Source organism: Paramisgurnus dabryanus, chromosome 2, assembly GCF_030506205.2.
Source record: "Paramisgurnus dabryanus chromosome 2, PD_genome_1.1, whole genome shotgun sequence".
Lineage (NCBI taxonomy): Eukaryota > Metazoa > Chordata > Actinopteri > Cypriniformes > Cobitidae > Paramisgurnus > Paramisgurnus dabryanus.
The window spans coordinates 35,534,649-35,547,350 of NC_133338.1; the positions used below are offsets into that span (position 1 = coordinate 35,534,649).

The window sequence follows — 12,702 nt, forward strand, 5'->3', positions numbered from 1 at the left end:
AAAGACCTCACTATCACATGAGATTCCTAGACAGATGACTATAAATAACACCATAGAACTCAACCAAGCTCATTATATAGTTTAAAATGATAACAAATTAAAGTCACGATGTACGGTTGTGGATTCACATGCAGACAATCAAAAAAAAGAAGCAATGGTCATCGTAAACACTGGCTGCTAGATGAGCTTAATATCATCAACGTTTGCAGGGAATCAGTGAAATCAATGTGATTAACCTGGTAGTCCTTCATTTTATATCATTAGAAAAAATGTGAAGCAACTTTTTTTTAGCTATGGGGTCGTAACAGTCTACCTCAAACTGTCTTTCGTTACAGTCACAATCTGCTTTAGAAATGGCTCTAAGTCAAGAGAAAACCAAGTTGTCATGTGTGAATGAGAGTACTTATCAGTAGTAATGAGACTCACACAGGAACAAGGTGGCACATCTGACTGTTTAATAGGTAATGATATCTGTAGTTTTGGAGTAACAATAAAAGGTCTGCAGTTATCTTAAGGGGCAATACAGTTTTCTCGGTTACACTTTATTTTGATACTTCAGACATTATACTTACAATAAATAACTTTGCAACTACAGGTCAACTAACTCTCATTAATTTGCAACTATATGGACTATTGAAATAAAGTGTTTTAAATGTTTGAAGCCAAAGATGAATTGTGAGCCCCAGTCACTAGCCTTGCACATTTATCACTGATAAACAATGACATCACTGTAATCGTTCTTTACTTTTGGACTTACAGCTATTGCTTTTAAACATATCCGCGGGACTATAAATTGAAGGAATCTCATTTAAGTCATCATAAATACCAAAATTTCAGATCATAGTATTGAGTCACTGGTCTTTGTGAGAGAGGAGAATAGCAGCGGTGGCATAAGAAACATTCAGACAGCCACTGTGCTCCAAAAACATAATGCAACAATAAACTTCTATCCAAACTCTCCTCATATTTCAAGAAACAAACTTTACAGGTTTAAAGTGATGTTGTATTGATTTCAGATTGGGCGTTTAGTTGAAAGTGGGGCACAGAGCTGGGGAACTTTATACTCTGTGTGGTGGTGTGTTTACTGAAGGAATTCCCATGCTTGGGAATGTAAGATTTTACTTAAGGTATAGATTATAATGTTCTTTTTTGCACTTTAATGAAGAAATAAAACCTTTTACAGGGCTCCAAATTGCCAAAATTTGAGAGTGTGCCACTGAATTTTACATCCAGTCGCACATGTGCGACCAGTAAATTTGACCTTTTTTGGTTATGTGACACTGAATTTGAAACAGCACATTGTACTTTCTGCATCTATCATCAAAGTATTTATTAGTAATACAGTGTAAATTTGTAGAAATGTGAATATTTGGTTAGCATGTTGATTTACGGTGTGTGCCCCTAAATGTTTTGGTTGCGCCCCTAAAATTTTCAGTTGGGGGCCACTGTGCTCTTAGTGAAAAAAGTTAGTCTGGACTCTGGAGCCCTGTTTTAACTTTAGTAAAACAATGTTTATTGTAGACATCTAATTCAGCAAACAAATCATCATAGTCTTTCTGTATCTAACTCATTTGCACATCATATTCACACAAGAGAAACATTGACAAATAAAGCAGAAAAAGAATTTCATCTGATTATAGGCAACAGTTTACTTCATGGGCTGGTTGACGTGGACAAGACGGTCGATTATCAGGATTCCTCCCGCATATTTAAAGAATTTACTACTGACTAAACCATGATTCAAACGCTAGTTTTGTTCAGTGCAGAGTAGCACTTGTTGTTTGTTGTTTCTACGATCACAAATGTAGACGTGGTTTTAATGTTCTAGTATCCTTACCTTACCGGTCTGTTACGTCCTGCTCAAGCCACGCTGATAAAGTTGATTAATTTACTTGGTCATCTGCATTTTCTGGATCAGATTCGGCTCGTATTAATAAGGTAGTGAAGAAGATATTAACTCCTGTAAGTATTGCATTGTGAGCTGATCTTCCAAATACGGTAAGGAGCATCACATTTCTGGCTGACGTCAGAGGTATTTGGCCAATCACAACATACTGGTTGGCTGGTCAATTAGAGGCACAGCACTTTTCAGAACGATGAGCTTTGTACAAAATCCATGCGTTTTGGGAGGCAGGGCTTAGAGGAGCAACAAAAATGTACGGTATGTGAAAAATAATATGTTTTTTAAACCACGTGAACGCAATGTATTATACTAAATCCACAAAATAACATTGTTTTTAGCCACATAAAAGGTGCTCTTTAAATTTCATCACATTTCATTTCAAAATGACCTCCAAGTTTAATCTTTGAAAAGAAATAACTGCTAATAGAGTAAAACATACTAAGTATGGCTGAAGGCCCTCGGAGTACACTGTTGCTAATGAAATCCATTACTCTTAAACTCTGAAGAGAGCCTATCAGAAGTATTGATATGGGCATTAAGGGAATACTTTAATTGTCTGCCCTGGACTGAGCAGCTCCAAGTATGGTGGACTGAACTATGAGTCAGCATTTTACAACACAACAGCAACCCTGAAACAATAATTGCACAGCTTAGATAGTTTTTATGACTCGGCACAATGGATGTCAATACCATGTCACAGACTGATCTCCTAAAATCTCTGCTTTGGTAGTTTCTTACAGGGGTTATGAATTTGCTTACTTTGTTATTTTGTGCTGTTCTCTGTGGTCCAGTAATAGCGTTAGAAAGATTTTCATCTAAAAATACACTTTTATCTACCATGTTTTAAACCTCTATTTTAAAACCTCTGTTTATGTGGATGTGCCACATGGAAGTAAACGCCCACTGCCCACAGTTTCAACGCCCCCTTCTGTGCATTTGTGGAATAAGTTATAATTATTTAAAAAGGTTTATTACTATGTTCATTACCACAGTATGACATCATAGTCACACATTTTTCAAAATGAGTCGTAATCGGACCTTAGTTAAATAAAAGTTGTTTTTGAAGTGTTGAGTTTTGAAACTTACAGGGTATTTTTTTATACATGTAGAATAAAAACCTCTTAACTGTCAAAGGATCAAGAAGAATGTAAATTTTCTGTTCACAACCCCTATATCTACCCTACAGTAGTCAAAGCTGGAACTATTCTTGAATGTATGCACAAAAAATATTAAGGTGTTTTCAGCTTGGTCTATTAAAGATGAGATCAAGATTTGGAACGCTGAGATGTTCCAGACAGGCTATTTCAGATTTCCCAACTGATCATGTTTTTTTTTACAAATTGTATTTTTATTTTCATGTTTCACCAAACGTGATCTCATGAGAATCCGTGTGTATTTTTACGTTTCAGTGTGGTTGTACAATACGTGCATTTACTTACGTTTAAAACACACTGAAATGTACAATATCGACGTTTTGACAGGACTTTTACGTAAATTATTTACGTATTTACAGCTTTACAAACGTACAAATTTGTACGTAAGTTATTCTTATTCATAAATACTAAAATCACGAGCATTGGCGTTTCTTACTCATATTAATAACATGTTTTCAGTCATATTTTCTGACTTATTTATTGAGGACAGTTTACCCATTTTAATGAAATGATTATGATGTTCACAATATTTAACACTTTAAAATGAATAGCATTTCTGTATTTATATTTAGTTTGTTTGCCATGACACACAAAAACCCAGCAACGCGTTTTCTCCTGTGTCTTCTATGCAATACGTTATTATTACTACTGAGCAATAATTACAACAAAATACAACATACATTCACAAAAGATGTTACTTTTATTCATTTGCTGTAATCCACATCTTTAAAATTCATACAATTGTGAGGAACAGATCCAAATTCAGCCCTTTATCCAGCGATCTTAATCCGAGTTCTCATCAGCAACCATAAAGTCAGATTGCGCGTTCGTTAATGTGAATTCAAATATCCCGCCTCAGGAAGCTTTACGAGACATTGCTTTTTTGTTTATTAAAGTTACGTGTAAATACTACGTATTAACAGTGAGACCAGGCTGGTTTCACGTGTTTTTCCAGTCTTGAGTACAAATCTAAAAAAAATTTTTTTCAACATAAGTAAGTCCTATGCATGCGTAAACCGCATAAACAGCACAAAATATACCCTTTAGATCTTACACTCCAAATTCCATTAGCGTTTATTCTTAGTAACTGTGCCGGCTCATGTTTTGATTTTCTTTATTTGTTTGCTTTTTCAATGTAATTTTGTAGCTAACTCAGCTGTGTATGTTGTATGTGTCGGGTTTTGATCATGCTGAGTCCGTATACACAAGATGACAAGCGTAGCATTTACCTTGATCGCTAGCTTGTTCATAGCTTTGAACCGCCTGGCATGGGTCTAGCTCTAGCCTAGATTCAGACAATGAGCATGCTTATTTTAACAAGCTAATCTACAGCAAATACTGCAGCGACATGGCCGACACATATCTCTGCCTAAATTAGTCCTTTAAGCCTTATATATGTATGAGACATAGCCAGCCAAATGTTAGCGCTCGCCAATTAGTGCTGCAGTGTTCAGCATGGATTAGAGATGGTTGTTTTTCCCCCCATCTTCTTCCCTCTACCAAATCTCTTTCATGCATGAAGGAAATGTAAAGTAAATTCACTCCAAAATTCTCTCAAAATGTCACACAACATCCTGATGTTGGCTCACCAATGGTGAAGTGGATTCATATTCTAAGACAAGCCAAAAATGTTAGCGTTCAAATGACCTGACATTCAGGATGTTTATCAGGCATGTACAACCTGATCTCACAAAATACATGAAATAGCCACAAATTATTTTGCTCAGTTTTGCGTGGCATTGTCACCTATTTTCACCATTTTACGTGCCCGTGCCATGCATTTCTTTTTCGTGTAAGTTTCACATTTTGGTATCTCAACTGTTTGTACTATTTTCTTACTATTGTCACTTCGTTTTGGGGATAGAACAACTTTCAGTTACATAAAATGACATCCTTACCCAAACCCAACTCTAAGGGCCCGTCCCAAAACCTCCCCTTCCCCTACATTTTTGCCCTAACCCTCACTTTTGTGCATGCACGTGGTAGGGTGTCCCATTACTTTATGGAGCAAGACGGGAGTGCCATTTTCCCCTTAGAATCAACCCTCAAAATGTAGTCAGGACCGATGCAGGCTTAAAACTAAGTGGGAGATAAAATTACCCAGGATACCTTGCGAGCCCAGCGAGTTTGGCCCTGTCCCAAATGGCACACTCCGGACTTGTGGTCCTCCTCAGAGTCCACACTTTGATGACATCACGTAGTCCAGACTTTAGGGACCCTTGATGCGAGTCCACGAGACCAAAAGTCCACATGAAGTGCGCCATTTGGGACAGGACCTTTGTCAAACTTTTCGACCAAGATGGCGGACCTGCTGAAAAAGAACAACTATATTTTCGCAAATAAGCATATTAAAATTCTGGAAATTGTTGGAATATGCTAGGTTGAACACGAGTTTTGTGTTTGTGAAGTTTTGAAGTTTTCACGAAGCTAGATGACGATGTCTCCTGACTGCTTTGAGAGGGTCTGCCCATCATATATACATCTCATCTGGGAAGTTTTTTAAAAATTCAGGATGTGTGTTCCGGCGTTCACATGAAGACGTATAACCCGGGCTTATCAAGAGTTCAATCATATTAATAATAATCACGCTGTGCGTGATGTAGGTGAGCACGTTCGCTACACTACTTTCCATATAGTGTTGTCCCATTTCATAGGGAAAGATTTGAACCCCCACTTCCCTCGTTGAGCGGACTTTACTGTCGAGGGCACTCAAAACCAAGTGGAAGTTTTAAGGGGGTAGAAATGGGGCAGGGTCTTACCCTAACATCAGACGACAATGGTTTAAAAAGCATACAAATTTTTTTTATAAAACAATACTTAAAGTGACATCCTAACGCAAACAGCAAATCTAGCCCCAAACCGAAGTGACAATTGTTTAAAATTAGGAAAAACAGTTGAGTAACCAATAAGTGAAATGGACACGGAATAGAAATGTGTGGCAAAGGCACATAAAATGGTGGAAATACGTGACAATGCAATGCAAAACTGAGCAAAATAATGCTTGCCTATTTCACGGAAATTTGTGAGATCATGTTGCATATGTATGTTTGTGTTGCGATAACTTTTTTATAGAGGAGTGTCAAGTCAAATATTTTGATTGATTTTTTGCTTTATTAAAGACGGAAGATAATCAACACTTTTTGACAACAGCATGCTCTGGTAGGAAGGACACGACGGGGTATGAAAATGCACAAAATTAGTATGGGTTATTTCATGTATAGGAATGTATACTATTTACCAATTCTTTCACCAAACATTACCCAACTATGCTTTATCATGTTTTTTAAAACATCAAAATGCATTTTTACTTGTTGTGAAAAATAAAATACTCTCACATTTTAGCTGGGTCCTGTTAATCAGGTTAGACAAGTTAATAGAGTTTTTTGTAAGTTACATCAAACTAAGAAATGAACAAAAACGCAAACCATAGCTAAATGTAATGTACAGATATTTCACAAAAAACTTTACCATCAGACAATTTGCCACAACAACATTACATTTGTATCATCAGACTAGCAAATAGCCTTTAAAGTGGCTTTCTGCATAAATCCTACAGTAACTATGCACTTGTCTCAATAATCCACAGTTAAGACATGGGGCTGTACTTGATAAAAAAGATACAGATGGCTCCGTGTGTGACTACGGTTGTAGGCAATGCATGTTTGCATGTTGCTCAGCCTTTGACTTCAGCCTGTATCCAGATGCCTATTTAACATCACATCTTTCATTTTCTGCTGTCTTTCTGTTTGATTGATCGGTACAGTTAAGAACATCAAATGATAGTAATGTTGTTTGTCAGTCACTACAGGATTCTCTATAGGTGAAAGGCGTGCATGGCTTTCTATATACTGAGTCGCACTGTAACACAGCACTTCTGGTTTCATTCATATAGCTTATTGTCTGGCAATAGTGTATAATGCTGTCTAATTATGAATTCATTTCTGTTTTTAGATTTTTAGTTATTCAGACTTTGTTGGTTGGAAAATTACACAAATGGTTGATGCATCATAAACTGTGAAATGTGATAATAATTCAGTGCATATTAGGACAAAAATTGTGATGCGTAATGCTTGCAGAGCAAGCAGTCACATTGAGGGAAAATGTGAATGAGGAAAATGTATACATTATACAGTATATACATTATTCTCTTTCGCAGAATTGTCAATGCAATGTCGATAACCTAAGAAAATAAAATAAAGAGAAGGTTAGGTTAAAGGTGCAAGTGTGTCTGGCCAGCGCTCACGCTGAGGTGTGTTTATCTGATATAGAGATTCTGGAACAGGCAAAGCACTTTATTTGTTCCTCTCCCATTTCTGCCAAGTCCAGCTGTCACGCTGTAGGACAAAGAGGGGTACGCAAGGGACAGTGTAGGGAGGAGTGCAGCTGAAACCAAAGATAAACCGAAGACCCCACCACAGACTCGTCATCTGCGTTTGACGGGACCCCAACCCCCCCAAGCCCCTCCAGCCCACAGACGCACACAGCCACTTACACCTCACGGGCACATGTTGTATAGCTCTTACATGCTCTCCCTTTCTGAGTGCTTGCATTGGTTTCTCTCTCTCACACACAAACACTCAAATAAGACCCCCCCTTTTCTCTCTCTATTCTCTTCCTTAGACTTGGTAATCCCTCTCTGCTTGCTGCAGCTGTTGCCCTCCTCAAAACCAAACAATAGTCTTCCCAAAATTTTGATTCTTGAAACATTTTCCTTTATCCGAGTTATATTTAGTATTCCTTTTTTTGCCTTCAAGAGTCTCCATCTCGTTGATACTGTATAACCCAGCAAGCACCAAAACGTTCCCGTAATTTAAGAATTTATTCACTCTTAAAAATAAAGGTGCTACAAAGGGTTTTTAGGAGAACCATTTAGTCAAGGTTCTTAAAGGAACCATTTATTACCTTTTAGTTTCTTTTCAACTACAACGAACCTTATATATATATTGCATTGTAAGCACCCTTTTTAAGGTGTGTTTGGGTATTATTTTGGGACTTTATAATAATAGTCTAGGAAGGTAACCAAAAACAAACGTTCTGCAAACATTCTGGGAACCAAAAATTGTGGGGTAACAGCCTTTCTTTCATCACAACTTGAATTAAAATGGTATTCCTACTTAACCGTAATGGGCGCATTACAACGGGTTAAAGACGTGGGAGAAAGCTTAAGAAAAATCCAATTCAGCAGGCACAGAAATCCCGAATAGTTGAACAAATGAGTGACAAGCGCTGTGTCCATTCAAGCTGTCCTGTACCCCGCGCGCTGATTAGCGCCCCGCGAGCGGTGGGCAACATGTGGAGGCATCGCTATAGCAACCAGTGGATGTGACATGTGCTACAGACAGCGAGTCGAGTCGAATCGCGCTGAATATAAGGAGGGGCTCCGTGAAAAAAACCTGGCTTTCAGTCGCACATGATCATTCAAAGGACAAGACAACCCACTGCAGCTTCGCTTAAGTCTTTGGGAAATGTGACGGACGAATTAGATTTTGTCTCCCTCGGTCCTTCTTGTTTAAAGTCCTCCTTACTTATTTTTCTCCGCTTCTCTTAAAAATACGCGCAAAGCAGCTGCGATTTTTTTTCTTTTTGAGGTGGAACCGAGTGGGGAGGCTAAAAACTTTTGTTAGGTAACGGGATTGCGAGTGGAAGCTGCGGTAGGACATCTGATGGAGAAAGACGGAATAGGATCTTGCTTCCAGATGAGAAAAGCATCCCTCACGCGCTGTCCGAAAATGGAAATAGGTAACTATCTGTCTGGGCTAGCATTTCTTTAATGGTGCATGTGTATTATGATGTGAAATAAATGTAAGGAGGCTGTGGGCGGCTTTGAAAGCCCCAATAAGCGTCACCTAAAACTTATGCGCATCCGGATGCATCTGGACTGATAATGAGTGTCACGGTCCTCAAGATTTAACGGCGGTGGGCTATTACGTGACATATTTCGTTTAAAATGCGTCTTGTAGAAGAAAGTGTTGATGGAGGCTTATTCTTTGTGTGAAATATGATGGATAATATGGTTTGCAGAACGCTAAGTAATTAATATTGGTCGCGAGGAAGTGAATGGGAAGAGCTGTGGTACAGAGTACGCGGTTTCAAACACCGGGTAATAAAGCACTGTCCTTGTTTAGATGGGGATCGTTAGGATATGTTTAGCTGTTCAGATGGGAGATTACACTGTGTAATCGATCACACTAAAACGGGTGTTTAGAGGATGAAATGAAATAACTTAAAGCAAAGAATAAGATGTACAAAAATGCATCGTTAGACAAAAAGAAAAACTTATTCTTACGTTTGATTTTACCGCCACATTATTTGACTTATTCTACACTTTAATATTGATTTTTCACATTTGATTTTTTAACTGGGTGTTCCGTTGGACGTGTTTACGATAAATGGCAATAATGTGGGAAAAACTTTCATAAACACATTCTGTGAGTGTTCATATTGTATTTAGCTCATAAATGCGTAAATATTTATAAGCATTTTAATGTTTAATATTTACACTTAGATGCACAAGTTAGCTTAAAGGAAAAGGTCAGTGAATTTAAATATGTAATTAAAACCAGTAAAATCATTTACATATATTCTCTTATGTGCCAAATATTTTGTATTGTGTTAACAGGAAACCACATACAGTACATTCATGGAAATGCAGTTTTAAATATAACTCTACACATAAATAATAATATTTATACCTTACTTGCAAGTTAGACTAATACAAATTTTAAACTAACGTCAACACAAAGAAATGCAGGAATAACAAAATAGAAAGACTACAAGACAGCTTTTAATTTATTTAATATCACGTGCATGATGTGTTGCCTTTTGGTTTAGTGTATTTGTTAATTTTCCCTACATTTTAAAGAGTAGAGAGTATGAAGTAAAATAAATAAAAATATTTTTGTTAAGGTAAAGCAGTTATTGTGTGTAAAAGGAAAAGGATATGGGCGGCCCTTGTCTTAACCTTTTACCCGTCACTGTCTCCTCCACACATCCCTTCCCTCAATATAATATCGGTTCCCTCCAATTTAAATCAGTCAGGGCACCCAAATCCATCTGCCTGTTGTCCTTCCTCAAATGCCTGTTTTCTAATGTTAAGGAGAACAGAAAAGAAGTGGAATAAAAACTTTCCAACTTAATACAGACTGATTAAAAAGGAAATTTGCTATCTTTGGTCATACATAGGCCAGTGTTCTTTGTGATTGGTGTTGCTTTGGTTTTTAGTGATTTGATATATATACAGACCCATGTTGTTGTTGCTTTAGCACTTAATATTATAAAAGAGGTATATAGTTTACAAGTTTGTCCATGTTCAGAGATTCATTATCTGAAAACACACCCTTTATTACATATTTTGTCTAGCGACATATTGTTTCCTTTTTTGGCTTAGTTTATCCTTGCATTTATATTTTGTGTTTTTTAATTTAATTTTATTTTTATTGTTCATCTTTCAACACCTTTTTCTTTCATCTGTCATTATGGGTGTATTAAAACTATATTTATATGACAAATTTCCCTGAGATTTGTTAAAAATGCTTTATTTATAAATAAATATTTATTTAAATATAGATTTATATTATCAGAATTTGTTTCTGTATTTAATGTTTTATACTAGATATTAGATTCTATATTCTACCTTATATATTTCTATAATTACCTTTACTTTTTTTAAATGAAAGCTTGATTCAAACCTGTCTGTCTTACTTCAGTGGCTCTTGTGAATCAGAAATTTGCAAGTCCAATTTTATTCCCCAAAGAAGAACAAAACCATAAAAGCATAAAGCATTCTGTCTCTGCATTTTTTTTTTCTTTAACTCATTCTTTTTTCTTTTCCTCTCTGATTTTTACAGGAATTGTATCTTTACAGTTTTTTATAAGCCACACCAAAGACCAGATGCTTTTAAGAAAGAGATATTTTAAATATGATTTAAGTTTCATTTGACAGATCATATTGATTTATATTGAATTATAATACAGATCTTGTTTGTTTTATTGTTTGTTTTTATTACTTAAAATTTTATAATTCCAGAGTACCGTTATGACAAGAGTTTGCATTTTATTTCAGTTTGCATTTTATATGTTTTGATTGTCCTCATTATGAGAGCAGGTTTGTCATAGGTTAAAAGTAACACACTTCATGTAGTTTATCTGTTTACATATTTTAATAATTCCTCGTTTACACTGAAGACAGTTTTTTTATTAATCAAACATTTATCATTCACCACTTTATATAAATCTATATGATTATAATTTATTTTTATAAATTATGCTTTAGAATGAGTAGATTTATGTTTGATTTGTTACATTTAATGACGAGCAATGCACAAAATTGTTTTATGATTCATTTTCGTAGTCATCATTAATTTCTGTAATCTGCATTGGAAATTGGAATAGGCCGAGTCATATCAGGACAACCCCAACAGTTTTCAATTTTTCTTTTATATCTTCTTTCCCTTTTTGTCCGCTTTCCAGTCCTTTGCTCAAACGCCTAATGCGTGTATTCTATTTAGTTATAATTAATTGCAGACATTATTTAGCCAAGCACAATTTTCTTTTCAGAACCAGCTTTTCATGTTGGCGATCTTTTCATGTAATTCGATTGAGAGCACTAAGCCTATAGTGAGATGGAGGGAAGGAGAGAGAGGGGGGAGATTCTATTCCAGCTGAATGCGCCCTCCTCTCCACACACTCTCCATGTAATGTTTGATGGCTGAAAACCTTTTCTGCAACAAAAAACATCACAATCAGAGTAAAAACTGATCCATGAAAAATATTAAATCTCACAATTAGGAGTTAATATTTTCAGCAATGTAACCTGTGTACAGGGGATTTCTTAATGTAATTAAATAGACTGGCATATCTAACCTGAGAAAGATTTAGAGGTTTTGTGCTCTAGGAATTTACATTTCTTTATGCAAGGTATGGTAGTCATTAATGTTGTGCATTGAAAAATCAGAGTTTATATGGTAATGCAGTAAAGCAGATGATCAGCTTTCAGAAAAATCAAAAATAGTTTTTTTAAATACTGATCAGAAAAATTGATCGCAAGTTGGCTGTGATCGTTATTTGGCTCCAAAATCGAATAGAGACAGATTTAAAAAAATCAGAACCCCATTCTAAAGGCCTCAGTCTATTCAGCCTCACAAGGCATTTGGAAACAATACGCCGCCAATCCCCCAGCAGCTTAGCCCCGGCTGTCAGCCCTCCCCCCGAGGGGCTAACAAGCCCGACAACCCCCTTTACGCTGGAACGTTAGCGGGCTTGGACCTTTTAGGTGCTCCCCCTCAGCTTAGCCCCTCTCCCATTTTATTAACTTGGAGGTCTGAGCCAATTCCCCCATCCCAACCAAACCCAAGACGTGGAGGCTAATTAGCAACAAGCTGGTACAGCGTGGACCGACCCTAATTGCTCTGTGGTGGCATGTTTTAACCTGCCAAGACAAGTGTAGAGCGAGCCTATATACATAGGCTGACACTTGGGAAGTTTAAATACAGTCAGCATATCAAAGATGTATTGTATGATTGCCGCCACCAGCTGGATGTTCCCATGTGGTCGATATGATGATGTCACTGAGCAATATTTTAAGAGTGGACGTGTGTGTTCAATTCATAATGTTTATCTGTGTTACTCTTATCTCTTCTGATTTCA

General features: G+C 36.7%; 1 protein-coding gene across 1 annotated transcript in view; it reads left to right on the top strand.

Moving 5' to 3' along the window:
• The window catches only part of ptprn2 (protein tyrosine phosphatase receptor type N2), a 177,350-nt gene that overhangs the window by 134,684 nt on the left and 29,964 nt on the right, over positions 1–12,702 (top strand). The window lies entirely within an intron of this gene.